Genomic DNA, 27683 nt, shown 5'->3' on the forward strand with positions numbered 1-27683 from the left:
AGAGCCATTCACTTACAAGGTGTCCTCGGCGACGGTTTTCCGTCCGGCCCCGGCTCCTGGAAGCTGAATTGTGCTCTGCTGGCTCAGGATGAAGTCGTGGAGGAGCTGAGAGCAGCCTACGCAATGTGGCAGTCCTACAAGGGTAGCTTCCAAACAGTCTCTGATTGGTGGGAATATGTTAAACTTGAGTTTCGCTGTTTCTTTCAGGCCAAGGGTCGACAACAGGCGTGTGAGAAGAGGAGGGACTTCAGAGGGCTGCAGCGCGAGCTGCGGTCGCTGCAGGACCTTCTTCACTGCGGCTGGGACGTGAGGGAGGAGCTGGAGGAGACCAAGAAGAGCCTGAAAAGGCACTTTGAGGAGGAGTCCAAGCGAATCGTCTTCCGTTCCAAAGTGGAGAATCTGGAGAAGGGTGAGAAATGTAACTCATTCTTTTTCAGGAAACTTCATGCCGGTCACACGCCCCTGAACGAGCTGCGAGACGAGAGCGGAAACATGCGACGTGGGAAGGAGGACGTGATGAGGGTCGTCAGCGACTTCTACAGCGAACTCTACTCCCACAAGACTACCGACCCCGACGCTGCTGATAAGTTCCTGTCAGGTATCACTAACCATCTTGATCCTGCAGGCACGGCAGCCTTGGACAAACCTCTGATGGTGGGCGAATTGCTCTCTGCCGCTAAATCCTTTAGGACCGGCAGGACCCCGGGCAGTGATGGTCTTCCAGCGGAGCTCTATGTAGCGCTGGGAGACCTCATCTGTCCGGACCTGTTGGACCTGTACGAGGAGATGGTGGTGGAGGGTAGAATGCCTCCATCTTTGAGGGAAGGAATGGTCATGATCCTGTACAAGCGGAAGGGAGAGAGGTGCGACCTGAGGAATTGGCGTCCCATCACTCTGCTCAACGTGGACTACAAGATCCTGGCCAAGACGATGGCGACACGACTTAAGACGGTCATCGGACGGATCATCAAACCGGACCAGACCTGCGGCATCCCTGGACGTCGCATCGCAGACAGCCTCGCTCTCGTGCGGGACACGGTCGAGTACATCAAGGTCCGCCGCGCACACGCGGCCCTGGTCTCCTTGGATCAGGAGAAGGCCTTCGACCGGGTTTCCCACGAGTTCATGGGCCGAGCTCTGCACCGGTTAGGTTTGGGTAACATGTTTTGTTCGTATGTCCGTCTGATGTATTTTGATATCCACAGCTCGGTGTTGGTGAACGGCTGGAAGACTGACCCCTTCCCTGTCCTCTCTGGGGTCAGACAAGGCTGCCCTCTATCACCTCTTCTTTTTGTTTGTGTTATAGAACTCTTCGCAGAGGCTATCCGGCAGAATGGAGAGATCAGAGGGATCACCGCACCGGGTCCGGGACGACACGAGGTCAAGTGCTCGCTCTACATGGACGACGTCACCGTCTTCTGCGCTGATCGTGGTTCAGTCGACGCCCTCGTCCAGACGTGTGAGAGGTTCGGCCGGGCTTCAGGGGCCAAAGTCAACTGCAGGAAGTCGGAAGCCATGCTCTTCGGGGATTGGCAGCCGGCCTCCTCCGCCCCCTTCCCCTTCAACATTCAACCGGATTTCCTCAAGGTGCTGGGAGTCTGGTTCGGGAAGGAAGGAGCGGCCCTCAAGTCCTGGCAAGAACGCTTGGCCAAAGTGAAGCAACGGATCGGACTCTGGAGCCTCAGACACCTCACTTGTGAGGGTAAGGCACTCGTCCTGCGTAATGAGGTCCTGCCCGTCTTGCAGTACACGGCGCAGGCCTGGCCCCCACACGTCACTGTGTGCAGGGCCATTACCAGGACAGTGTTTCACTTTGTCTGGGGATCCAAGATGGACAGAGTCAGGCGGGCCGTCATGTACAAGGAGCCTCGCAAGGGTGGGAAGGGCGTTCCAGATATCCCCACCCTCCTGCGATCCTCTTTTGTGTGTGATTGTGTCCGCCGGACTTTGCAAGTCAAGAATGGCTCCGCGGGCAGGTCCATGTCTCGCTTCTTCCTGCTTCCTCTTTGGAGGCGACTCGGCTGGGACAAGTGGGACAGCTCCTTCCCCTACAACTGGACGACGCCATGGTTCTACGGAGACGTCGTTCGATTTGTGGGGGAACATCAACTGGAGGGACTCAAGCCCGACTTGTGGAAGCCCAAAACTATCCACAAGCTCATCAGAGCCAAGGATGACGTGGAGAACATCACAGGACTTCACCAGGACACGCTGGAGACTGTGTGGACAAATGTGTCGTCTGACAGGCTGACCAACGGGCACAAGGACTTGTCGTGGATGGCGATTCAGGGCAGACTGCCCGTCCGGTCATTCATGCATGCCCGGAACCTGTGCAAGACCCGGTACTGCCCAAGGTGCCCCTTCGTGGAGGAAACATCTTTGCACACTTTTTGGGACTGCGGATTTGCACAGCGCCTGTTGACTGCCCTTGAGGACGACCTGAGGAACTCTGTCCCCAGGGCGAGCCTATCGCACCATTCTGTGCTTTACGGACTCTTCCCTGGGGTTCATACCGTCGGAGCCATCCAGGAGGCTTGGCGCCTTATGAACTGCTTCAAGGATGCCGTTTGGGTCGCCAGGAACCGGCTCATCTTGAGGAGGGAGAGGATGTCCATCCAGGACTGCCGCAGGCTGATCCACAGCCTGCTCAGAGACTATTCCATCGTGGACGGTCCGGAGGACGAGGATGAGGACTAAACCCCTCCTCCCCCTCTCCCCTTATGTGTCTTGTCTTTCAATAAAGCTTCGGGCCTGTGATTTTCCCCTCCCCATCCCCTTTTTCCCAATCCCCATCCCTTATCACGATTCGTCGTACTGTATTGATTGACATGCTTTTTCTTTCAGATTGAGTGTTTTGTGTAGCATAGGGGTGTGATGTGTCTAGTTAGTGCGTCGTATCCTCATGCTATGTAAATATGATGTAGAATTCTGTGTGTACTGGGCTGCGGCACTGTACACTGTCTGTTAACTTATTTTTTGTGCTAATAAAAGATATATTCAATCAAAAAATCTGTTCTTATCAGTTTAATATCTGATACGTCCCCTATCTGGGGACCATATATTAAATGGATTTTTAGAACAGGGAGATGGAAAAAGAGCTTGCTCTGTCCACTCCACGCATTGACCTGGTATTGCAGTATCTCCAGGACCGGTGCACCCCTTCTTTAATGCAGTTTCTAAAATCAGAAAGAATTGAATTCAATGCTTTTTGTTCATTTTGCTTGTTTGTCGGATTTTGGGATGGACTCTTTGGCTTTGCTTTTCTTCTCCTCATTGGATTTTTCATGTTAAAAGTTGCAGAAGCCAGATGACAAGCTCATTTTGGTTCAACTTCAGCAACTGTGCATTGCATTGCCATGTAATGTAATGTAATGCAATGCTATCTATCTAGCTCTCCCTCTATACTTCCTTTTGGATAAACAGACATATTAGGCAAGCATTTTGGAGCTTTCACCTAAATAACTACAGGTGGTGAGATAAGCTGCACAATATAATTGACCTTTCAGTATATTGTTGCACACACACCATCTATTTAGCAAATGCCCTTGTTATCAACAGCAGCCTTTTAAACTCACCTGAGCTAACAGGTATGTGAGCTGGTTACTCTGCTGCGCTTAAAATTTCTTTTTTGGTTTGCTACAATGCCTTTTCTGAAACGTTGTCTCCCTCTGCTGGAACACTGACTTCTTTCATTTAATGCCTGCAGACTATAAAAGAGAAACCAACCCAAAAAGTTTGGTTGATTAGTCTGTGGCATTCTTTTAAACTGTTGCTTATGGCGGTCTCTGTGAGCTTCTCAGTGACATTCAGCCATCCAGGTATCCCGCCTGCAGTAGACGGAATGTGGCAATGGAACGCTGGCTGCGCGTGTCATAATAGGCTCTGAGCCTTTATATACCTGCGCACAGCAGCAGCCACCTTCAGTCAGCTGCTGGACAGCCAGCAGCAGCAGCAGCAGGAGAGGTAATTAATCAGCAACCCTCCTGCTAAGGGTAGACAGCTGCTCGTTCCACCCCCCCCCCCACGCCTTAATTGGTTCTCCTCCCTTCCAACGGTGTTGAGGCGGGTGGGAACAGCTGGGGGTTGAGGGTACTGTGCTAAAAGAGGTGGAGTTATGCAGATCTAAAACGCGTGGATTGCAGCAGCAGCAAGCCGAAAAGTGCAGGCATGTGAGGGATCTAGAGGTTGACAGCATGTCTTCTTAACGGGAGTCCAGGTGGCCATCTCCACAAATGGACTTTTCAGAATCCTTGGGTGGCACCGTAGTCGGAAACCAATTCTGGTTATCGCTTCTCGGCCTTTTGGCTAAGATCAAGTGTAGTATCTGTTCTTATCAGTTTAATATCTGATACGTCCCCTATCTGGGGACCATATATTAAATGGATTTTTAGAACAGGGAGATGGAAAAAGAGCTTGCTCTGTCCACTCCACGCATTGACCTGGTATTGCAGTATCTCCAGGACCGGTGCACCCCTTCTTTAATGCAGTTTCTAAAATCAGAAAGAATTGAATTCAATGCTTTTTGTTCATTTTGCTTGTTTGTCGGATTTTGGGATGGACTCTTTGGCTTTGCTTTTCTTCTCCTCATTGGATTTTTCATGTTAAAAGTTGCAGAAGCCAGATGACAAGCTCATTTTGGTTCAACTTCAGCAACTGTGCATTGCATTGCCATGTAATGTAATGTAATGCAATGCTATCTATCTAGCTCTCCCTCTATACTTCCTTTTGGATAAACAGACATATTAGGCAAGCATTTTGGAGCTTTCACCTAAATAACTACAGGTGGTGAGATAAGCTGCACAATATAATTGACCTTTCAGTATATTGTTGCATACACACCATCTATTTAGCAAATGCCCTTGTTATCAACAGCAGCCTTTTAAACTCACCTGAGCTAACAGGTATGTGAGCTGGTTACTCTGCTGCGCTTAAAATTTCTTTTTTGGTTTGCTACAATGCCTTTTCTGAAACGTTGTCTCCCTCTGCTGGAACACTGACTTCTTTCATTTAATGCCTGCAGACTATAAAAGAGAAACCAACCCAAAAAGTTTGGTTGATTAGTCTGTGGCATTCTTTTAAACTGTTGCTTATGGCGGTCTCTGTGAGCTTCTCAGTGACATTCAGCCATCCAGGTATCCCGCCTGCAGTAGACGGAATGTGGCAATGGAACGCTGGCTGCGCGTGTCATAATAGGCTCTGAGCCTTTATATACCTGCGCACAGCAGCAGCCACCTTCAGTCTGCTGCTGGACAGCCAGCAGCAGCAGCAGCAGGAGAGGTAATTAATCAGCAACCCTACTGCTAAGGGTAGACAGCTGCTCGTTCCACCCCCCCCCCCCGCCTTAATTGGTTCTCCTCCCTTCCAACGGTGTTGAGGCGGGTGGGAACAGCCGGGGGTTGAGGGTACTGTGCTAAAAGAGGTGGAGTTATGCAGATCTAAAACGCGTGGATTGCAGCAGCAGCAAGCCGAAAAGTGCAGGCATGTGAGGGATCTAGAGGTTGACAGCATGTCTTCTTAACGGGAGTCCAGGTGGCCATCTCCACAAATGGACTTTTCAGAATCCTTGGGTGGCACCGTAGTCGGAAACCAATTCTGGTTATCGCTTCTCGGCCTTTTGGCTAAGATCAAGTGTAGTATCTGTTCTTATCAGTTTAATATCTGATATGTCCCCTATCTGGGGACCATATATTAAATGGATTTTTAGAACAGGGAGATGGGAAAGAGCTTGCTCTGTCCACTCCACGCATTGACCTGGTATTGCAGTATCTCCAGGACTGGTGCACCCCTTCTTTAATGCAGTTTCTAAAATCAGAAAGAATTGAATTCAATGCTTTTTGTTCATTTTGCTTGTTTGTCGGATTTTGGGATGGACTCTTTGGCTTTGCTTTTCTTCTCCTCATTGGATTTTTCATGTTAAAAGTTGCAGAAGCCAGATGACAAGCTCATTTTGGTTCAACTTCAGCAACTGTGCATTGCATTGCCATGTAATGTAATGTAATGCAATGCTATCTATCTAGCTCTCCCTCTATACTTCCTTTTGGATAAACAGACATATTAGGCAAGCATTTTGGAGCTTTCACCTAAATAACTACAGGTGGTGAGATAAGCTGCACAATATAATTGACCTTTCAGTATATTGTTGCACACACACCATCTATTTAGCAAATGCCCTTGTTATCAACAGCAGCCTTTTAAACTCACCTGAGCTAACAGGTATGTGAGCTGGTTACTCTGCTGCGCTTAAAATTTCTTTTTTGGTTTGCTACAATGCCTTTTCTGAAACGTTGTCTCCCTCTGCTGGAACACTGACTTCTTTCATTTAATGCCTGCAGACTATAAAAGAGAAACCAACCCAAAAAGTTTGGTTGATTAGTCTGTGGCATTCTTTTAAACTGTTGCTTATGGCGGTCTCTGTGAGCTTCTCAGTGACATTCAGCCATCCAGGTATCCCGCCTGCAGTAGACGGAATGTGGCAATGGAACGCTGGCTGCGCGTGTCATAATAGGCTCTGAGCCTTTATATACCTGCGCACAGCAGCAGCCACCTTCAGTCTGCTGCTGGACAGCCAGCAGCAGCAGCAGCAGGAGAGGTAATTAATCAGCAACCCTCCTGCTAAGGGTAGACAGCTGCTCGTTCCACCCCCCCCCCCCCCGCCTTAATTGGTTCTCCTCCCTTCCAACGGTGTTGAGGCGGGTGGGAACAGCCGGGGGTTGAGGGTACTGTGCTAAAAGAGGTGGAGTTATGCAGATCTAAAACGCGTGGATTGCAGCAGCAGCAAGCCGAAAAGTGCAGGCATGTGAGGGATCTAGAGGTTGACAGCATGTCTTCTTAACGGGAGTCCAGGTGGCCATCTCCACAAATGGACTTTTCAGAATCCTTGGGTGGCACCGTAGTCGGAAACCAATTCTGGTTATCGCTTCTCGGCCTTTTGGCTAAGATCAAGTGTAGTATCTGTTCTTATCAGTTTAATATCTGATACGTCCCCTATCTGGGGACCATATATTAAATGGATTTTTAGAACAGGGAGATGGAAAAAGAGCTTGCTCTGTCCACTCCACGCATTGACCTGGTATTGCAGTATCTCCAGGACCGGTGCACCCCTTCTTTAATGCAGTTTCTAAAATCAGAAAGAATTGAATTCAATGCTTTTTGTTCATTTTGCTTGTTTGTCGGATTTTGGGATGGACTCTTTGGCTTTGCTTTTCTTCTCCTCATTGGATTTTTCATGTTAAAAGTTGCAGAAGCCAGATGACAAGCTCATTTTGGTTCAACTTCAGCAACTGTGCATTGCATTGCCATGTAATGTAATGTAATGCAATGCTATCTATCTAGCTCTCCCTCTATACTTCCTTTTGGATAAACAGACATATTAGGCAAGCATTTTGGAGCTTTCACCTAAATAACTACAGGTGGTGAGATAAGCTGCACAATATAATTGACCTTTCAGTATATTGTTGCACACACACCATCTATTTAGCAAATGCCCTTGTTATCAACAGCAGCCTTTTAAACTCACCTGAGCTAACAGGTATGTGAGCTGGTTACTCTGCTGCGCTTAAAATTTCTTTTTTGGTTTGCTACAATGCCTTTTCTGAAACGTTGTCTCCCTCTGCTGGAACACTGACTTCTTTCATTTAATGCCTGCAGACTATAAAAGAGAAACCAACCCAAAAAGTTTGGTTGATTAGTCTGTGGCATTCTTTTAAACTGTTGCTTATGGCGGTCTCTGTGAGCTTCTCAGTGACATTCAGCCATCCAGGTATCCCGCCTGCAGTAGACGGAATGTGGCAATGGAACGCTGGCTGCGCGTGTCATAATAGGCTCTGAGCCTTTATATACCTGCGCACAGCAGCAGCCACCTTCAGTCTGCTGCTGGACAGCCAGCAGCAGCAGCAGCAGGAGAGGTAATTAATCAGCAACCCTCCTGCTAAGGGTAGACAGCTGCTCGTTCCACCCCCCCCCCGCCTTAATTGGTTCTCCTCCCTTCCAACGGTGTTGAGGCGGGTGGGAACAGCCGGGGGTTGAGGGTACTGTGCTAAAAGAGGTGGAGTTATGCAGATCTAAAACGCATGGATTGCAGCAGCAGCAAGCCGAAAAGTGCAGGCATGTGAGGGATCTAGAGGTTGACAGCATGTCTTCTTAACGGGAGTCCAGGTGGCCATCTCCACAAATGGACTTTTCAGAATCCTTGGGTGGCACCGTCGTCGGAAACCAATTCTGGTTATCGCTTCTCGGCCTTTTGGCTAAGATCAAGTGTAGTATCTGTTCTTATCAGTTTAATATCTGATACGTCCCCTATCTGGGGACCATATATTAAATGGATTTTTAGAACAGGGAGATGGAAAAAGAGCTTGCTCTGTCCACTCCACGCATTGACCTGGTATTGCAGTATCTCCAGGACCGGTGCACCCCTTCTTTAATGCAGTTTCTAAAATCAGAAAGAATTGAATTCAATGCTTTTTGTTCATTTTGCTTGTTTGTCGGATTTTGGGATGGACTCTTTGGCTTTGCTTTTCTTCTCCTCATTGGATTTTTCATGTTAAAAGTTGCAGAAGCCAGATGACAAGCTCATTTTGGTTCAACTTCAGCAACTGTGCATTGCATTGCCATGTAATGTAATGTAATGCAATGCTATCTATCTAGCTTTCCCTCTATACTTCCTTTTGGATAAACAGACATATTAGGCAAGCATTTTGGAGCTTTCACCTAAATAACTACAGGTGGTGAGATAAGCTGCACAATATAATTGACCTTTCAGTATATTGTTGCACACACACCATCTATTTAGCAAATGCCCTTGTTATCAACAGCAGCCTTTTAAACTCACCTGAGCTAACAGGTATGTGAGCTGGTTACTCTGCTGCGCTTAAAATTTCTTTTTTGGTTTGCTACAATGCCTTTTCTGAAACGTTGTCTCCCTCTGCTGGAACACTGACTTCTTTCATTTAATGCCTGCAGACTATAAAAGAGAAACCAACCCAAAAAGTTTGGTTGATTAGTCTGTGGCATTCTTTTAAACTGTTGCTTATGGCGGTCTCTGTGAGCTTCTCAGTGACATTCAGCCATCCAGGTATCCCGCCTGCAGTAGACGGAATGTGGCAATGGAACGCTGGCTGCGCGTGTCATAATAGGCTCTGAGCCTTTATATACCTGCGCACAGCAGCAGCCACCTTCAGTCTGCTGCTGGACAGCCAGCAGCAGCAGCAGCAGCAGGAGAGGTAATTAATCAGCAACCCTCCTGCTAAGGGTAGACAGCTGCTCGTTCCACCCCCCCCCCGCCTTAATTGGTTCTCCTCCCTTCCAACGGTGTTGAGGCGGGTGGGAACAGCCGGGGGTTGAGGGTACTGTGCTAAAAGAGGTGGAGTTATGCAGATCTAAAACGCGTGGATTGCAGCAGCAGCAAGCCGAAAAGTGCAGGCATGTGAGGGATCTAGAGGTTGACAGCATGTCTTCTTAACGGGAGTCCAGGTGGCCATCTCCACAAATGGACTTTTCAGAATCCTTGGGTGGCACCGTAGTCGGAAACCAATTCTGGTTATCGCTTCTCGGCCTTTTGGCTAAGATCAAGTGTAGTATCTGTTCTTATCAGTTTAATATCTGATACGTCCCCTATCTGGGGACCATATATTAAATGGATTTTTAGAACAGGGAGATGGAAAAAGAGCTTGCTCTGTCCACTCCACGCATTGACCTGGTATTGCAGTATCTCCAGGACCGGTGCACCCCTTCTTTAATGCAGTTTCTAAAATCAGAAAGAATTGAATTCAATGCTTTTTGTTCATTTTGCTTGTTTGTCGGATTTTGGGATGGACTCTTTGGCTTTGCTTTTCTTCTCCTCATTGGATTTTTCATGTTAAAAGTTGCAGAAGCCAGATGACAAGCTCATTTTGGTTCAACTTCAGCAACTGTGCATTGCATTGCCATGTAATGTAATGTAATGCAATGCTATCTATCTAGCTCTCCCTCTATACTTCCTTTTGGATAAACAGACATATTAGGCAAGCATTTTGGAGCTTTCACCTAAATAACTACAGGTGGTGAGATAAGCTGCACAATATAATTGACCTTTCAGTATATTGTTGCACACACACCATCTATTTAGCAAATGCCCTTGTTATCAACAGCAGCCTTTTAAACTCACCTGAGCTAACAGGTATGTGAGCTGGTTACTCTGCTGCGCTTAAAATTTCTTTTTTGGTTTGCTACAATGCCTTTTCTGAAACGTTGTCTCCCTCTGCTGGAACACTGACTTCTTTCATTTAATGCCTGCAGACTATAAAAGAGAAACCAACCCAAAAAGTTTGGTTGATTAGTCTGTGGCATTCTTTTAAACTGTTGCTTATGGCGGTCTCTGTGAGCTTCTCAGTGACATTCAGCCATCCAGGTATCCCGCCTGCAGTAGACGGAATGTGGCAATGGAACGCTGGCTGCGCGTGTCATAATAGGCTCTGAGCCTTTATATACCTGCGCACAGCAGCAGCCACCTTCAGTCTGCTGCTGGACAGCCAGCAGCAGCAGCAGCAGGAGAGGTAATTAATCAGCAACCCTCCTGCTAAGGGTAGACAGCTGCTCGTTCCACCCCCCCCCCCGCCTTAATTGGTTCTCCTCCCTTCCAACGGTGTTGAGGCGGGTGGGAACAGCCGGGGGTTGAGGGTACTGTGCTAAAAGAGGTGGAGTTATGTAGATCTAAAACGCGTGGATTGCAGCAGCAGCAAGCCGAAAAGTGCAGGCATGTGAGGGATCTAGAGGTTGACAGCATGTCTTCTTAACGGGAGTCCAGGTGGCCATCTCCACAAATGGACTTTTCAGAATCCTTGGGTGGCACCGTAGTCGGAAACCAATTCTGGTTATCGCTTCTCGGCCTTTTGGCTGAGACCAAGTGCTTCACAGCAGGAGGTTTCAGTTGAAGGGCACTCAGGTACCCCTCTCCTTGGCCTGGCAGGATCGTCCACTTCGGTGGGCTTCACCTGCCTGCTGCTATTAGGGAGAGGGATTAGTCCTAGGGTAACGGGCAGCGATCCCCCAGCCTTCAGGTGCTTTATCACAAAGCTCTGAAGGCGCAGATTGCAGGCGGTTGCAATTTGCATTTTGTTGCGCCATACCATGGAGGTTGACCCCAACCTCGTGCCTCTATATGCGAGGCTCAAGAACACCATAAGGGTCCGCTTTACGGCTGGTGGTTCCGATATGCGGAATCTGGGATATGTAGTCCAGGACGTGCTTGAGAAACTGCTCCACGTCAGAACCAACGAAATCCTTTCTATCCAGGATTATCCTCGACGTGGAGACTATGATGTAACCTTTACTGGCGAAGGTATTTTCAAAGATGTTTTGTCCAGAGTTAAGTCGGTAGAAAATAGCCCTGGTCTAAAAGGGATTCAGATTATCGAGCACGTCCTGGATGAGGTAAAGATGGTGGTTGTGAAAATCTTCTCACCCTTCATAACGGCACCAGAGGTTATTTCCTTTTTGTCAGTTTATTTTAAAAGTGTGAAATTGATTGGGAAAGTGTTGAATGAGTTTAACATCTGGACCTCAAAATGGAAGTTTTTAGTAAAATGTGAAAGAGACCCAAAATTCCCTGGAGGTGTGAGACTTCCTCCAGCACGATTTAAAATAGGGCAAACTAATGGGGATTTTTTTTTCTCAGGAATGCCACTTTTCTGTAGGTATTGTGGTCTCTATGGGCACTCTAAGGATAGTTGTGGTGCCACTTGTAGAAATTGTGCCAGTACTGAACATGACACAAAGGAGTGCCCAAATGAAAAAAAATGCTCTTTTTGTCGGACACCTGGTCATTTCTATTTTTCTTGCCCTCACAGGTTCAGAGAGGATGAACAAAAACAAAAGGAGAAGTCCAAGACATCCGGGAATGGACGGGCCAATCAGACCACCCCTCAGGAGGAGGAACAGCAACCTGGAGCCTCGGGAGGTGATAAGGGCGCTTCGACTAGTAACAATCCCTCCGAGTCAATGACAGGTAACTCACAGGAGCCCAGGAGCTGGCTGAAAGACCATAAGGAGGCTAAAAGGAAGGCTGAGAAAGATCATAAAGGGGCGGTCGGTAAGGCCAAAAAAGAGCGCCAAAAGGCTGACACCGAGCCCAAAATTCCCACTGGGTCTCACGAGAGCGAGGGCGGTACGTGGCATTTGGTGAGGTCTCATAATAAGAAAAATAATGGTTCCGTGGAGGTGGCTAATAGGGAGGAGATGGATACATCCCCTCACGGGGGTGTAGACTCTGGAATCCCGAGGTCCCGGGGCTCTGCTGCCCCAGGTGGGGCCCCGAACCTGGCTGCCTCCGGGGACTCTGAGGCTCCGCCATGTGCGCAGCCTGCCCTTGTGTTACGACCCTCTGCGGGTCAGCAGGGGAGTGCGGAGCCTCTCGGAGACCCACCTGATGAGGACCTAAATGGTCAGCCTATGGAGACCCAGTGTAACCTTTCTCTCAATATCCTTCCGAGCTACACCCCAGTAGCGTCGGGTCTTAATTTAAGTGAATGTTCCTTCTCCGATGATGAAGACTCTTTGATAACGGTGGATTCAGAAGAGGGCGTTGGTGAAAGTCCAAGTGGTCTGATCCGTCCATCGGATAGGTAAAGTTCAGTTTTTGTTTCTTCCTAACCATTTGTTATGATGGCTGACATTAGTGGTGTTTCCCTCAATGTGAGAGGCATAGGATCCAAGACCAGAAGAGCTACTGTTTTACATTTTTTAACCTGTTTTACAGCTTCTGTTTTCTTTTTACAAGAATGTCATATCCCTCATAAGATTTCTTACAAAAAATATAAGGAAGAGTGGAAACATGGTCCATCGGTCTGGTCTGGATCAAATGCAACTGGATCAGCCGGGGTAGCTATACTTTTTAAGGGAAATGTGTCTATTGATTTTATCCAAGATATTTTACCGGGTCGTATTCTTTTAGTTAAGGCTTTTATTGATGGGACAAGATGGCAGTTTTTAAATTTTTATGGGTCACCTGATAAAAATGAAAGGGCTGATATGCTGGAAATTTTACCTTTATTTATTAACATTTCTGAACCTTTTATCCTGGCAGGTGATTTTAATTGTATTTTAAAAGGCGAAAGCCGACGCTCCGGTTCCGTGAGTAGAAATTATGACAAAACGTCTGGAATGTTAAGCAATATTATAAATGATTGTAAATTAACTGATGTGTATAAAGAATGTAACAAGGATAGCCCTATAGACGCTGGTTTCACCTGGAGCAATTCTACATGTAGCTCCAGGATAGATTTTGTTTTAGGTTCAGAAAAAATACTGCCAGTGAAATGTGAAGTTTTAACTAATATTCTCTCAGATCACAAGGTTTTATCTTTTAGAGTGAGGATTAATGGAAAGAAGAAATGTGGTAAGAAATCTTGGAAATTGAATGTGTCCCTTTTAAAAGATCCACAAATTTTATCGGATTTTATTGAGTTTTATGTAAAGTGTAGAAAAAGGAAAAACCCCAATATTTCTTTTAGCTCCTGGTGGGATAGAATGAAAATAAGCATTAAAGATTTCTTTATTAAGAAAAGCATACAAAAAGCTAAAGAAAAGTTTGAGATCTATAATTTTCTTAATATCAGGTTACAGACATTGTACAAATTCAAAGACAATGGTCTGGATGTAGGTAATGATATATTGAGTCTTAAAGGAGAAATTTCAAAGTGGTTGGAACAAAAAGGAAAAGAACTGATTTTTCGTTCAAAGGTAAAACACGTAGAAGAGGATGAGACTTGTTCCAGGTATTTTTTTAAGAAAAACAAACAGACAAAAACAATAATTGATAACATAGATGGAGATAATAATATCAACGTTATATTGGATAAGGTAAATGTCTATTTTAATGATCTTTTTAATGTAAAAACTGTAGACCATGATTTAATACACACTTTCCTGGGGGAGATCAAGTCCACCCTAGATGCTGATGCCCAAAGTTTTTTATCCCAACCTCTAGTTGAGGAAGAGATTTTAGAAACCATGAAGAGTTTTAAAAATGGTAAAGTGCCCGGCCCTGATGGTATCCCCATAGAGTTTTATATAAGTTTTTATGATATTTTAAAAGATGATTTGTTTAATTTGTTTTCCGAAGTTTTTAATAATAAGGTTTTACTCAACTCATGGAAGAAAGGTGAGGTATCACTACTATACAAAAAAGGTGACAAAACGGATCTTAAAAACTGGAGGCCGATAACTCTTTTAAATAGTGATTACAAAATTATGGCTAAGATCTGTGCAAATCGGTTGAAAAAGGTGATATATAAAGTAATTCATGCAAATCAGGTATGCGGGGTACCTGGGCGTAGTATCTGGGACAATTTAAACCTGGTGAAAGATTGTATTGAAGATGTAAAAACCAGAAAGACAAAGATGTCAATCCTAGCGGTGGATTTTGAGAAAGCTTTTGACCGCGTGTCTCATTTTTATCTTTTTAAAGTTTTAGAAAAAATGGGCATTCCGGGTGGGTTTTTATTGTCTCTTAAAGCTTTTTATAATGATTGTACGAGTAAGATTTTAGTTAATGGTTTTAAAACAAAAGAGGTAGTTTTAAAATCAGGGGTGAAGCAGGGTTGCCCTTTGTCCCCCCTGCTTTTTATATGTGCTATAGAACCCCTTTTATGTACAATACGCCAGGATAAGCAAATATGTGGAGTACCCTTACCCGGAGGGAACGGTCTACAAGTTAAAGTTGTAAGCTATATGGATGATGTAGCCGTGTTTGGATGTGATGTACCTTCAATACAAAAAACGATAAGCCAAATTCAGTCTTTTTGTACAGTTTCCGGTTTTAAAATTAATCTTACTAAATGTAATATTTTAAATGTCGGGGGGATGCGTTTACATGATGTACCAATTGCAGTTACAGATTCCATCACTATTTTAGGTGTTTCTTTTAATGAATCTAATAATGGTTTTAATAGCTGGGATGCGGCAGCACAGAAAATTAATCAGAAAATCTGCATGTGGAATATGAGAAAGCTGTCAATGGAAGGTAAAGTTCTGATTGTAAAAATGGTGATATTACCTATCCTGTTATATCTTAGTTTGGTGTTCCCCCCTCCTACAAATTTGTTGAAACGAATTACAAAAGTATGTTTTACCTTTTTTTGGGGCTCAAAAATGGAGAAACTCAAAAGAGAAATTGTGACAAAGCCAAAGGTTAAAGGTGGGAAAGATTTCCCTGTTTTAGATAAGTTTCTTTTAATACATTTTTTCTGTTTCTGTTTTAAAACCCTTTTTAAAGATAATTACCTTTCCTATTTTATGCGTTTTAACACTGGTTTTCTCATGAGAAGGTTTGGTTGGTTTGAAACGGTTTTATCCTTTCCTTATGCTTTTAACCTACCTGCACATTATGAGATTTTAAAGAAAATTATTCTTGATTTTAAATTGAATAAGAAACAGACAGGGGATCTATGTAACAGCAAGACACTACTCAAACAAATTAGTACTGATGTGACGTTGTGTGATATTGAACGTTATGATGATGACAAAACTGTACACATATGGAAAATGATTAACGCCCCTTATCTTTTTAATGTACAGAAAGACATGTCTTGGAGCTGCGCACACCACTGTCTTCCTTGCCGGGCATTCCAGTACAGAAGAGGTTTTGTGAGGTCTGCCATCTGCCCAAGAGAAGGTTGTCAAGAAGAAGAGACAGTGAAGCATCTTTTATGGACTTGTGCTTTTGCTAAAGAGTTCTGGAGAAGACTAATCCCCCTGCTGGAGAAAATGGTGGACCTCAAGGACTTTAATTTTGCATGAGTGTTATATGGTCTTCTGGAATGCCCAACAATGGACCAAAAAATAATGGCGTGGAAGATAGTGAATTGTGCCAAGATAGCGCTCTGGAATGCTAGAAATATTGCTGTTTTTAAACATGAAATGTTACCAGTAGATGATGTTTTAGCCTTTTGTAAAAGTGAAATGTACATATACTATTTATTGGACAGGAAAAAGAATGTAACATTGGCAGGCAAATGGCTTTTTAACCTATGGAATATTTGAAGTCTTGTAAAATTTGCTGTGATGGAATATTTATTTTTCTTTGAAGTCCCGAAAGTGTAATGTGGATGTAATGGTTTTATTTCTGTAATTTGTTAAATTTTAAATAAACGGTTTTTATCCCCATGTGGGGGATAGCCAAATTAAAAAAAAAAAAAAATCTGTTCTTATCAGTTTAATATCTGATACGTCCCCTATCTGGGGACCATATATTAAATGGATTTTTAGAACAGGGAGATGGAAAAAGAGCTTGCTCTGTCCACTCCACGCATTGACCTGGTATTGCAGTATCTCCAGGACCGGTGCACCCCTTCTTTAATGCAGTTTCTAAAATCAGAAAGAATTGAATTCAATGCTGTTTGTTCATTTTGCTTGTTTGTCGGATTTTGGGATGGACTCTTTGGCTTTGCTTTTCTTCTCCTCATTGGATTTTTCATGTTAAAAGTTGCAGAAGCCAGATGACAAGCTCATTTTGGTTCAACTTCAGCAACTGTGCATTGCATTGCCATGTAATGTAATGTAATGCAATGCTATCTATCTAGCTCTCCCTCTATACTTCCTTTTGGATAAACAGACATATTAGGCAAGCATTTTGGAGCTTTCACCTAAATAACTACAGGTGGTGAGATAAGCTGCACAATATAATTGACCTTTCAGTATATTGTTGCACACACACCATCTATTTAGCAAATGCCCTTGTTATCAACAGCAGCCTTTTAAACTCACCTGAGCTAACAGGTATGTGAGCTGGTTACTCTGCTGCGCTTAAAATTTCTTTTTTGGTTTGCTACAATGCCTTTTCTGAAACGTTGTCTCCCTCTGCTGGAACACTGACTTCTTTCATTTAATGCCTGCAGAATATAAAAGAGAAACCAACCCAAAAAGTTTGGTTGATTAGTCTGTGGCATTCTTTTAAACTGTTGCTTATGGCGGTCTCTGTGAGCTTCTCAGTGACATTCAGCCATCCAGGTATCCCGCCTGCAGTAGACGGAATGTGGCAATGGAACGCTGGCTGCGCGTGTCATAATAGGCTCTGAGCCTTTATATACCTGCGCACAGCAGCAGCCACCTTCAGTCTGCTGCTGGACAGCCAGCAGCAGCAGCAGCAGGAGAGGTAATTAATAAGCAACCCTCCTGCTAAGGGTAGACAGCTGCTCGTTCCACCCCCCCCCCCGCCTTAATTGGTTCTCCTCCCTTCCAACGGTGTTGAGGCGGGTGGGAACAGCCGGGGGTTGAGGGTACTGTGCTAAAAGAGGTGGAGTTATGCAGATCTAAAACGCGTGGATTGCAGCAGCAGCAAGCCGAAAAGTGCAGGCATGTGAGGGATCTAGAGGTTGACAGCATGTCTTCTTAACGGGAGTCCAGGTGGCCATCTCCACAAATGGACTTTTCAAAATCCTTGGGTGGCACCGTAGTCGGAAACCAATTCTGGTTATCGCTTCTCGGCCTTTTGGCTAAGATCAAGTGTAGTATCTGTTCTTATCAGTTTAATATCTGATACGTCCCCTATCTGGGGACCATATATTAAATGGATTTTTAGAACAGGGAGATGGAAAAAGAGCTTGCTCTGTCCACTCCACGCATTGACCTGGTATTGCAGTATCTCCAGGACCGGTGCACCCCTTCTTTAATGCAGTTTCTAAAATCAGAAAGAATTGAATTCAATGCTTTTTGTTCATTTTGCTTGTTTGTCGGATTTTGGGATGGACTCTTTGGCTTTGCTTTTCTTCTCCTCATTGGATTTTTCATGTTAAAAGTTGCAGAAGCCAGATGACAAGCTCATTTTGGTTCAACTTCAGCAACTGTGCATTGCATTGCCATGTAATGTAATGTAATGCAATGCTATCTATCTAGCTCTCCCTCTATACTTCCTTTTGGATAAACAGACATATTAGGCAAGCATTTTGGAGCTTTCACCTAAATAACTACAGGTGGTGAGATAAGCTGCACAATATAATTGACCTTTCAGTATATTGTTGCACACACACCATCTATTTAGCAAATGCCCTTGTTATCAACAGCAGCCTTTTAAACTCACCTGAGCTAACAGGTATGTGAGCTGGTTACTCTGCTGGGCTTAAAATTTCTTTTTTGGTTTGCTACAATGCCTTTTCTGAAACGTTGTCTCCCTCTGCTGGAACACTGACTTCTTTCATTTAATGCCTGCAGACTATAAAAGAGAAACCAACCCAAAAAGTTTGGTTGATTAGTCTGTGGCATTCTTTTAAACTGTTGCTTATGGCGGTCTCTGTGAGCTTCTCAGTGACATTCAGCCATCCAGGTATCCCGCCTGCAGTAGACGGAATGTGGCAATGGAACGCTGGCTGCGCGTGTCATAATAGGCTCTGAGCCTTTATATACCTGCGCACAGCAGCAGCCACCTTCAGTCTGCTGCTGGACAGCCAGCAGCAGCAGCAGCAGGAGAGGTAATTAATCAGCAACCCTCCTGCTAAGGGTAGACAGCTGCTCGTTCCACCCCCCCCCCCCCGCCTTAATTGGTTCTCCTCCCTTCCAACGGTGTTGAGGCGGGTGGGAACAGCCGGGGGTTGAGGGTACTGTGCTAAAAGAGGTGGAGTTATGCAGATCTAAAACGCGTGGATTGCAGCAGCAGCAAGCCGAAAAGTGCAGGCATGTGAGGGATCTAGAGGTTGACAGCATGTCTTCTTAACGGGAGTCCAGGTGGCCATCTCCACAAATGGACTTTTCAGAATCCTTGGGTGGCACCGTAGTCGGAAAGCAATTCTGGTTATCGCTTCTCGGCCTTTTGGCTAAGATCAAGTGTAGTATCTGTTCTTATCAGTTTAATATCTGATACGTCCCCTATCTGGGGACCATATATTAAATGGATTTTTAGAACAGGGAGATGGAAAAAGAGCTTGCTCTGTCCACTCCACGCATTGACCTGGTATTGCAGTATCTCCAGGACCGGTGCACCCCTTCTTTAATGCAGTTTCTAAAATCAGAAAGAATTGAATTCAATGCTTTTTGTTCATTTTGCTTGTTTGTCGGATTTTGGGATGGACTCTTTGGCTTTGCTTTTCTTCTCCTCATTGGATTTTTCATGTTAAAAGTTGCAGAAGCCAGATGACAAGCTCATTTTGGTTCAACTTCAGCAACTGTGCATTGCATTGCCATGTAATGTAATGTAATGCAATGCTATCTATCTAGCTCTCCCTCTATACTTCCTTTTGGATAAACAGACATATTAGGCAAGCATTTTGGAGCTTTCACCTAAATAACTACAGGTGGTGAGATAAGCTGCACAATATAATTGACCTTTCAGTATATTGTTGCACACACACCATCTATTTAGCAAATGCCCTTGTTATCAACAGCAGCCTTTTAAACTCACCTGAGCTAACAGGTATGTGAGCTGGTTACTCTGCTGCGCTTAAAATTTCTCTTTTGGTTTGCTACAATGCCTTTTCTGAAACGTTGTCTCCCTCTGCTGGAACACTGACTTCTTTCATTTAATGCCTGCAGACTATAAAAGAGAAACCAACCCAAAAAGTTTGGTTGATTAGTCTGTGGCATTCTTTTAAACTGTTGCTTATGGCGGTCTCTGTGAGCTTCTCAGTGACATTCAGCCATCCAGGTATCCCGCCTGCAGTAGACGGAATGTGGCAATGGAACGCTGGCTGCGCGTGTCATAATAGGCTCTGAGCCTTTATATACCTGCGCACAGCAGCAGCCACCTTCAGTCTGCTGCTGGACAGCCAGCAGCAGCAGCAGCAGGAGAGGTAATTAATCAGCAACCCTCCTGCTAAGGGTAGACAGCTGCTCGTTCCACCCCCCCCCCCGCCTTAATTGGCTCTCCTCCCTTCCAACGGTGTTGAGGCGGGTGGGAACAGCCGGGGGTTGAGGGTACTGTGCTAAAAGAGGTGGAGTTGTGCAGATCTAAAACGCGTGGATTGCAGCAGCAGCAAGCCGAAAAGTGCAGGCATGTGAGGGATCTAGAGGTTGACAGCATGTCTTCTTAACGGGAGTCCAGGTGGCCATCTCCACAAATGGACTTTTCAGAATCCTTGGGTGGCACCGTAGTCGGAAACCAATTCTGGTTATCGCTTCTCGGCCTTTTGGCTAAGATCAAGTGTAGTATCTGTTCTTATCAGTTTAATATCTGATACGTCCCCTATCTGGGGACCATATATTAAATGGATTTTTAGAACAGGGAGATGGAAAAAGAGCTTGCTCTGTCCACTCCACGCATTGACCTGGTATTGCAGTATCTCCAGGACCGGTGCACCCCTTCTTTAATGCAGTTTCTAAAATCAGAAAGAATTGAATTCAATGCTTTTTGTTCATTTTGCTTGTTTGTCGGATTTTGGGATGGACTCTTTGGCTTTGCTTTTCTTCTCCTCATTGGATTTTTCATGTTAAAAGTTGCAGAAGCCAGATGACAAGCTCATTTTGGTTCAACTTCAGCAACTGTGCATTGCATTGCCATGTAATGTAATGTAATGCAATGCTATCTATCTAGCTCTCCCTCTATACTTCCTTTTGGATAAACAGACATATTAGGCAAGCATTTTGGAGCTTTCACCTAAATAACTACAGGTTGTGAGATAAGCTGCACAATATAATTGACCTTTCAGTATATTGTTGCACACACACCATCTATTTAGCAAATGCCCTTGTTATCAACAGCAGCCTTTTAAACTCACCTGAGCTAACAGGTATGTGAGCTGGTTACTCTGCTGCGCTTAAAATTTCTCTTTTGGTTTGCTACAATGCCTTTTCTGAAACGTTGTCTCCCTCTGCTGGAACACTGACTTCTTTCATTTAATGCCTGCAGACTATAAAAGAGAAACCAACCCAAAAAGTTTGGTTGATTAGTCTGTGGCATTCTTTTAAACTGTTGCTTATGGCGGTCTCTGTGAGCTTCTCAGTGACATTCAGCCATCCAGGTATCCCGCCTGCAGTAGACGGAATGTGGCAATGGAACGCTGGCTGCGCGTGTCATAATAGGCTCTGAGCCTTTATATACCTGCGCACAGCAGCAGCCACCTTCAGTCTGCTGCTGGACAGCCAGCAGCAGCAGCAGCAGGAGAGGTAATTAATCAGCAACCCTCCTGCTAAGGGTAGACAGCTGCTCGTTCCACCCCCCCCCCCCGCCTTAATTGGCTCTCCTCCCTTCCAACGGTGTTGAGGCGGGTGGGAACAGCCGGGGGTTGAGGGTACTGTGCTAAAAGAGGTGGAGTTGTGCAGATCTAAAACGCGTGGATTGCAGCAGCAGCAAGCCGAAAAGTGCAGGCATGTGAGGGATCTAGAGGTTGACAGCATGTCTTCTTAACGGGAGTCCAGGTGGCCATCTCCACAAATGGACTTTTCAGAATCCTTGGGTGGCACCGTAGTCGGAAACCAATTCTGGTTATCGCTTCTCGGCCTTTTGGCTAAGATCAAGTGTAGTATCTGTTCTTATCAGTTTAATATCTGATACGTCCCCTATCTGGGGACCATATATTAAATGGATTTTTAGAACAGGGAGATGGAAAAAGAGCTTGCTCTGTCCACTCCACGCATTGACCTGGTATTGCAGTATCTCCAGGACCGGTGCACCCCTTCTTTAATGCAGTTTCTAAAATCAGAAAGAATTGAATTCAATGCTTTTTGTTCATTTTGCTTGTTTGTCGGATTTTGGGATGGACTCTTTGGCTTTGCTTTTCTTCTCCTCATTGGATTTTTCATGTTAAAAGTTGCAGAAGCCAGATGACAAGCTCATTTTGGTTCAACTTCAGCAACTGTGCATTGCATTGCCATATAATGTAATGTAATGCAATGCTATCTATCTAGCTCTCCCTCTATACTTCCTTTTGGATAAACAGACATATTAGGCAAGCATTTTGGAGCTTTCACCTAAATAACTACAGGTGGTGAGATAAGCTGCACAATATAATTGACCTTTCAGTATATTGTTGCACACACACCATCTATTTAGCAAATGCCCTTGTTATCAACAGCAGCCTTTTAAACTCACCTGAGCTAACAGGTATGTGAGCTGGTTACTCTGCTGCGCTTAAAATTTCTTTTTTGGTTTGCTACAATGCCTTTTCTGAAACGTTGTCTCCCTCTGCTGGAACACTGACTTCTTTCATTTAATGCCTGCAGACTATAAAAGAGAAACCAACCCAAAAAGTTTGGTTGATTAGTCTGTGGCATTCTTTTAAACTGTTGCTTATGGCGGTCTCTGTGAGCTTCTCAGTGACATTCAGCCATCCAGGTATCCCGCCTGCAGTAGACGGAATGTGGCAATGGAACGCTGGCTGCGCGTGTCATAATAGGCTCTGAGCCTTTATATACCTGCGCACAGCAGCAGCCACCTTCAGTCTGCTGCTGGACAGCCAGCAGCAGCAGCAGCAGGAGAGGTAATTAATCAGCAACCCTCCTGCTAAGGGTAGACAGCTGCTCGTTCCACCCCCCCCCCGCCTTAATTAGTTCTCCTCCCTTCCAACGGTGTTGAGGCGGGTGGGAACAGCCGGGGGTTGAGGGTACTGTGCTAAAAGAGGTGGAGTTATGCAGATCTAAAATGCGTGGATTGCAGCAGCAGCAAGCCGAAAAGTGCAGGCATGTGAGGGATCTAGAGGTTGACAGCATGTCTTCTTAACGGGAGTCCAGGTGGCCATCTCCACAAATGGACTTTTCAGAATCCTTGGGTGGCACCGTAGTCGGAAACCAATTCTGGTTATCGCTTCTCGGCCTTTTGGCTAAGATCAAGTGTAGTATCTGTTCTTATCAGTTTAATATCTGATACGTCCCCTATCTGAGGACCATATATTAAATGGATTTTTAGAACAGGGAGATGGAAAAAGAGCTTGCTCTGTCCACTCCACGCATTGACCTGGTATTGCAGTATCTCCAGGACCGGTGCACCCCTTCTTTAATGCAGTTTCTAAAATCAGAAAGAATTGAATTCAATGCTTTTTGTTCATTTTGCTTGTTTGTCGGATTTTGGGATGGACTCTTTGGCTTTGCTTTTCTTCTCCTCATTGGATTTTTCATGTTAAAGTTGCAGAAGCCAGATGACAAGCTCATTTTGGTTCAACTTCAGCAACTGTGCATTGCATTGCCATGTAATGTAATGTAATGCAATGCTATCTATCTAGCTCTCCCTCTATACTTCCTTTTGGATAAACAGACATATTAGGCAAGCATTTTGGAGCTTTCACCTAAATAACTACAGGTGGTGAGATAAGCTGCACAATATAATTGACCTTTCAGTATATTGTTGCACACATACCATCTATTTAGCAAATGCCCTTGTTATCAACAGCAGCCTTTTAAACTCACCTGAGCTAACAGGTATGTGAGCTGGTTACTCTGCTGCGCTTAAAATTTCTTTTTTGGTTTGCTACAATGCCTTTTCTGAAACGTTGTCTCCCTCTGCTGGAACACTGACTTCTTTCATTTAATGCCTGCAGACTATAAAAGAGAAACCAACCCAAAAAGTTTGGTTGATTAGTCTGTGGCATTCTTTTAAACTGTTGCTTATGGCGGTCTCTGTTAGCTTCTCAGTGACATTCAGCCATCCAGGTATCCCGCCTGCAGTAGACGGAATGTGGCAATGGAACGTTGGCTGCGCGTGTCATAATAGGCTCTGAGCCTTTATATACCTGCGCACAGCAGCAGCCACCTTCAGTCTGCTGCTGGACAGCCAGCAGCAGCAGCAGCAGGAGAGGTAATTAATCAGCAACCCTCCTGCTAAGGGTAGACAGCTGCTCGTTCCACCCCCCCCCCCGCCTTAATTGGTTCTCCTCCCTTCCAACGGTGTTGAGGCGGGTGGGAACAGCCGGGGGTTGAGGGTACTGTGCTAAAAGAGGTGGAGTTATGCAGATCTAAAATGCGTGGATTGCAGCAGCAGCAAGCCGAAAAGTGCAGGCATGTGAGGGATCTAGAGGTTGACAGCATGTCTTCTTAACGGGAGTCCAGGTGGCCATCTCCACAAATGGACTTTTCAGAATCCTTGGGTGGCACCGTAGTCGGAAACCAATTCTGGTTATCGCTTCTCGGCCTTTTGGCTAAGATCAAGTGTAGTATCTGTTCTTATCAGTTTAATATCTGATACGTCCCCTATCTGAGGACCATATATTAAATGGATTTTTAGAACAGGGAGATGGAAAAAGAGCTTGCTCTGTCCACTCCACGCATTGACCTGGTATTGCAGTATCTCCAGGACCGGTGCACCCCTTCTTTAATGCAGTTTCTAAAATCAGAAAGAATTGAATTCAATGCTTTTTGTTCATTTTGCTTGTTTGTCGGATTTTGGGATGGACTCTTTGGCTTTGCTTTTCTTCTCCTCATTGGATTTTTCATGTTAAAGTTGCAGAAGCCAGATGACAAGCTCATTTTGGTTCAACTTCAGCAACTGTGCATTGCATTGCCATGTAATGTAATGTAATGCAATGCTATCTATCTAGCTCTCCCTCTATACTTCCTTTTGGATAAACAGACATATTAGGCAAGCATTTTGGAGCTTTCACCTAAATAACTACAGGTGGTGAGATAAGCTGCACAATATAATTGACCTTTCAGTATATTGTTGCACACACACCATCTATTTAGCAAATGCCCTTGTTATCAACAGCAGCCTTTTAAACTCACCTGAGCTAACAGGTATGTGAGCTGGTTACTCTGCTGCGCTTAAAATTTCTTTTTTGGTTTGCTACAATGCCTTTTCTGAAACGTTGTCTCCCTCTGCTGGAACACTGACTTCTTTCATTTAATGCCTGCAGACTATAAAAGAGAAACCAACCCAAAAAGTTTGGTTGATTAGTCTGTGGCATTCTTTTAAACTGTTGCTTATGGCGGTCTCTGTGAGCTTCTCAGTGACATTCAGCCATCCAGGTATCCCGCCTGCAGTAGACGGAATGTGGCAATGGAACGTTGGCTGCGCGTGTCATAATAGGCTCTGAGCCTTTATATACCTGCGCACAGCAGCAGCCACCTTCAGTCTGCTGCTGGACAGCCAGCAGCAGCAGCAGCAGGAGAGGTAATTAATCAGCAACCCTCCTGCTAAGGGTAGACAGCTGCTCGTTCCACCCCCCCCCCGCCTTAATTGGTTCTCCTCCCTTCCAACGGTGTTGAGGCGGGTGGGAACAGCCGGGGGTTGAGGGTACTGTGCTAAAAGAGGTGGAGTTATGCAGATCTAAAACGCGTGGATTGCAGCAGCAGCAAGCCGAAAAGTGCAGGCATGTGAGGGATCTAGAGGTTGACAGCATGTCTTCTTAACGGGAGTCCAGGTGGCCATCTCCACAAATGGACTTTTCAGAATCCTTGGGTGGCACCGTAGTCGGAAACCAATTCTGGTTATCGCTTCTCGGCCTTTTGGCTAAGATCAAGTGTAGTATCTGTTCTTATCAGTTTAATATCTGATACGTCCCCTATCTGGGGACAATATATTAAATGGATTTTTAGAACAGGGAGATGGAAAAAGAGCTTGCTCTGTCCACTCCACGCATTGACCTGGTATTGCAGTATCTCCAGGACCGGTGCACCCCTTCTTTAATGCAGTTTCTAAAATCAGAAAGAATTGAATTCAATGCTTTTTGTTCATTTTGCTTGTTTGTCGGATTTTGGGATGGACTCTTTGGCTTTGCTTTTCTTCTCCTCATTGGATTTTTCATGTTAAAAGTTGCAGAAGCCAGATGACAAGCTCATTTTGGTTCAACTTCAGCAACTGTGCATTGCATTGCCATGTAATGTAATGTAATGCAATGCTATCTATCTAGCTCTCCCTCTATACTTCCTTTTGGATAAACAGACATATTAGGCAAGCATTTTGGAGCTTTCACCTAAATAACTACAGGTGGTGAGATAAGCTGCACAATATAATTGACCTTTCAGTATATTGTTGCACACACACCATCTATTTAGCAAATGCCCTTGTTATCAACAGCAGCCTTTTAAACTCACCTGAGCTAACAGGTATGTGAGCTGGTTACTCTGCTGCGCTTAAAATTTCTTTTTTGGTTTGCTACAATGCCTTTTCTGAAACGTTGTCTCCCTCTGCTGGAACACTGACTTCTTTCATTTAATGCCTGCAGACTATAAAAGAGAAACCAACCCAAAAAGTTTGGTTGATTAGTCTGTGGCATTCTTTTAAACTGTTGCTTATGGCGGTCTCTGTGAGCTTCTCAGTGACATTCAGCCATCCAGGTATCCCGCCTGCAGTAGACGGAATGTGGCAATGGAACGCTGGCTGCGCGTGTCATAATAGGCTCTGAGCCTTTATATACCTGCGCACAGCAGCAGCCACCTTCAGTCTGCTGCTGGACAGCCAGCAGCAGCAGCAGCAGGAGAGGTAATTAATCAGCAACCCTCCTGCTAAGGGTAGACAGCTGCTCGTTCCACCCCCCCCCCCGCCTTAATTGGTTCTCCTCCCTTCCAACGGTGTTGAGGCGGGTGGGAACAGCCGGGGGTTGAGGGTACTGTGCTAAAAGAGGTGGAGTTATGCAGATCTAAAACGCGTGGATTGCAGCAGCAGCAAGCCGAAAAGTGCAGGCATGTGAGGGATCTAGAGGTTGACAGCATGTCTTCTTAACGGGAGTCCAGGTGGCCATCTCCAAAAATGGACTTTTCAGAATCCTTGGGTGGCACCGTAGTCGGAAACCAATTCTGGTTATCGCTTCTCGGCCTTTTGGCTAAGATCAAGTGTAGTATCTGTTCTTATCAGTTTAATATCTGATACGTCCCCTATCTGGGGACCATATATTAAATGGATTTTTAGAACAGGGAGATGGAAAAAGAGCTTGCTCTGTCCACTCCACGCATTGACCTGGTATTGCAGTATCTCCAGGACCGGTGCACCCCTTCTTTAATGCAGTTTCTAAAATCAGAAAGAATTGAATTCAATGCTTTTTGTTAATTTTGCTTGTTTGTCGGATTTTGGGATGGACTCTTTGGCTTTGCTTTTCTTCTCCTCATTGGATTTTTCATGTTAAAAGTTGCAGAAGCCAGATGACAAGCTCATTTTGGTTCAACTTCAGCAACTGTGCATTGCATTGCCATGTAATGTAATGTAATGCAATGCTATCTATCTAGCTCTCCCTCTATACTTCCTTTTGGATAAACAGACATATTAGGCAAGCATTTTGGAGCTTTCACCTAAATAACTACAGGTGGTGAGATAAGCTGCACAATATAATTGACCTTTCAGTATATTGTTGCACACACACCATCTATTTAGCAAATGCCCTTGTTATCAACAGCAGCCTTTTAAACTCACCTGAGCTAACAGGTATGTGAGCTGGTTACTCTGCTGCGCTTAAAATTTCTTTTTTGGTTTGCTACAATGCCTTTTCTGAAACGTTGTCTCCCTCTGCTGGAACACTGACTTCTTTCATTTAATGCCTGCAGACTATAAAAGAGAAACCAACCCAAATAGTTTGGTTGATTAGTCTGTGGCATTCTTTTAAACTGTTGCTTATGGCGGTCTCTGTGAGCTTCTCAGTGACATTCAGCCATCCAGGTATCCCGCCTGCAGTAGACGGAATGTGGCAATGGAACGCTGGCTGCGCGTGTCATAATAGGCTCTGAGCCTTTATATACCTGCGCACAGCAGCAGCCACCTTCAGTCTGCTGCTGGACAGCCAGCAGCAGCAGCAGCAGGAGAGGTAATTAATCAGCAACCCTCCTGCTAAGGGTAGACAGCTGCTCGTTCCACCCCCCCCCCCCGC

General features: G+C 45.1%; 14 non-coding genes and 1 pseudogene across 14 annotated transcripts; all 15 read left to right on the forward strand.

The window, feature by feature from the left end:
* The first annotated feature begins 2969 nt into the window (after positions 1-2969).
* LOC141237382 (U2 spliceosomal RNA) lies at positions 2970-3162 on the forward strand. Its single transcript, XR_012302935.1, has one exon. It is a non-coding gene; the product is annotated as a U2 spliceosomal RNA (small nuclear RNA).
* A 1123-nt stretch (positions 3163-4285) lies between these two features.
* LOC141236891 (U2 spliceosomal RNA) lies at positions 4286-4476 on the forward strand. Its single transcript, XR_012302462.1, has one exon. It is a non-coding gene; the product is annotated as a U2 spliceosomal RNA (small nuclear RNA).
* Positions 4477-5598: 1122 nt separating this feature from the next.
* On the forward strand, positions 5599-5788 carry LOC141237340 (U2 spliceosomal RNA). The gene has a single exon (XR_012302895.1). It is a non-coding gene; the product is annotated as a U2 spliceosomal RNA (small nuclear RNA).
* Positions 5789-6912: 1124 nt separating this feature from the next.
* On the forward strand, positions 6913-7103 carry LOC141236892 (U2 spliceosomal RNA). Its single transcript, XR_012302463.1, has one exon. It is a non-coding gene; the product is annotated as a U2 spliceosomal RNA (small nuclear RNA).
* Positions 7104-8223: 1120 nt separating this feature from the next.
* On the forward strand, positions 8224-8414 carry LOC141236893 (U2 spliceosomal RNA). Its single transcript, XR_012302464.1, has one exon. It is a non-coding gene; the product is annotated as a U2 spliceosomal RNA (small nuclear RNA).
* Positions 8415-9537: 1123 nt separating this feature from the next.
* LOC141236895 (U2 spliceosomal RNA) lies at positions 9538-9728 on the forward strand. The gene has a single exon (XR_012302466.1). It is a non-coding gene; the product is annotated as a U2 spliceosomal RNA (small nuclear RNA).
* A 6393-nt stretch (positions 9729-16121) lies between these two features.
* On the forward strand, positions 16122-16324 carry LOC141236843 (U2 spliceosomal RNA; annotated as a pseudogene).
* A 1121-nt stretch (positions 16325-17445) lies between these two features.
* LOC141236897 (U2 spliceosomal RNA) lies at positions 17446-17636 on the forward strand. Its single transcript, XR_012302467.1, has one exon. It is a non-coding gene; the product is annotated as a U2 spliceosomal RNA (small nuclear RNA).
* A 1123-nt stretch (positions 17637-18759) lies between these two features.
* On the forward strand, positions 18760-18950 carry LOC141236898 (U2 spliceosomal RNA). Its single transcript, XR_012302468.1, has one exon. It is a non-coding gene; the product is annotated as a U2 spliceosomal RNA (small nuclear RNA).
* A 1121-nt stretch (positions 18951-20071) lies between these two features.
* LOC141236899 (U2 spliceosomal RNA) lies at positions 20072-20262 on the forward strand. The gene has a single exon (XR_012302469.1). It is a non-coding gene; the product is annotated as a U2 spliceosomal RNA (small nuclear RNA).
* Positions 20263-21384: 1122 nt separating this feature from the next.
* LOC141236900 (U2 spliceosomal RNA) lies at positions 21385-21575 on the forward strand. The gene has a single exon (XR_012302470.1). It is a non-coding gene; the product is annotated as a U2 spliceosomal RNA (small nuclear RNA).
* Positions 21576-22695: 1120 nt separating this feature from the next.
* Positions 22696-22886, forward strand: LOC141237319 (U2 spliceosomal RNA). Its single transcript, XR_012302875.1, has one exon. It is a non-coding gene; the product is annotated as a U2 spliceosomal RNA (small nuclear RNA).
* A 1120-nt stretch (positions 22887-24006) lies between these two features.
* LOC141237320 (U2 spliceosomal RNA) lies at positions 24007-24197 on the forward strand. Its single transcript, XR_012302876.1, has one exon. It is a non-coding gene; the product is annotated as a U2 spliceosomal RNA (small nuclear RNA).
* Positions 24198-25316: 1119 nt separating this feature from the next.
* On the forward strand, positions 25317-25507 carry LOC141237096 (U2 spliceosomal RNA). Its single transcript, XR_012302659.1, has one exon. It is a non-coding gene; the product is annotated as a U2 spliceosomal RNA (small nuclear RNA).
* Positions 25508-26628: 1121 nt separating this feature from the next.
* On the forward strand, positions 26629-26819 carry LOC141236901 (U2 spliceosomal RNA). The gene has a single exon (XR_012302471.1). It is a non-coding gene; the product is annotated as a U2 spliceosomal RNA (small nuclear RNA).
* Positions 26820-27683: the final 864 nt, after the last annotated feature.

The sequence above is a fragment of the Phyllobates terribilis genome, unplaced genomic scaffold (genome assembly GCF_046119375.1).
Source record: "Phyllobates terribilis strain yellow unplaced genomic scaffold, ASM4611937v1 Scaffold_729__1_contigs__length_748246, whole genome shotgun sequence".
Taxonomy (NCBI): domain Eukaryota; kingdom Metazoa; phylum Chordata; class Amphibia; order Anura; family Dendrobatidae; genus Phyllobates; species Phyllobates terribilis.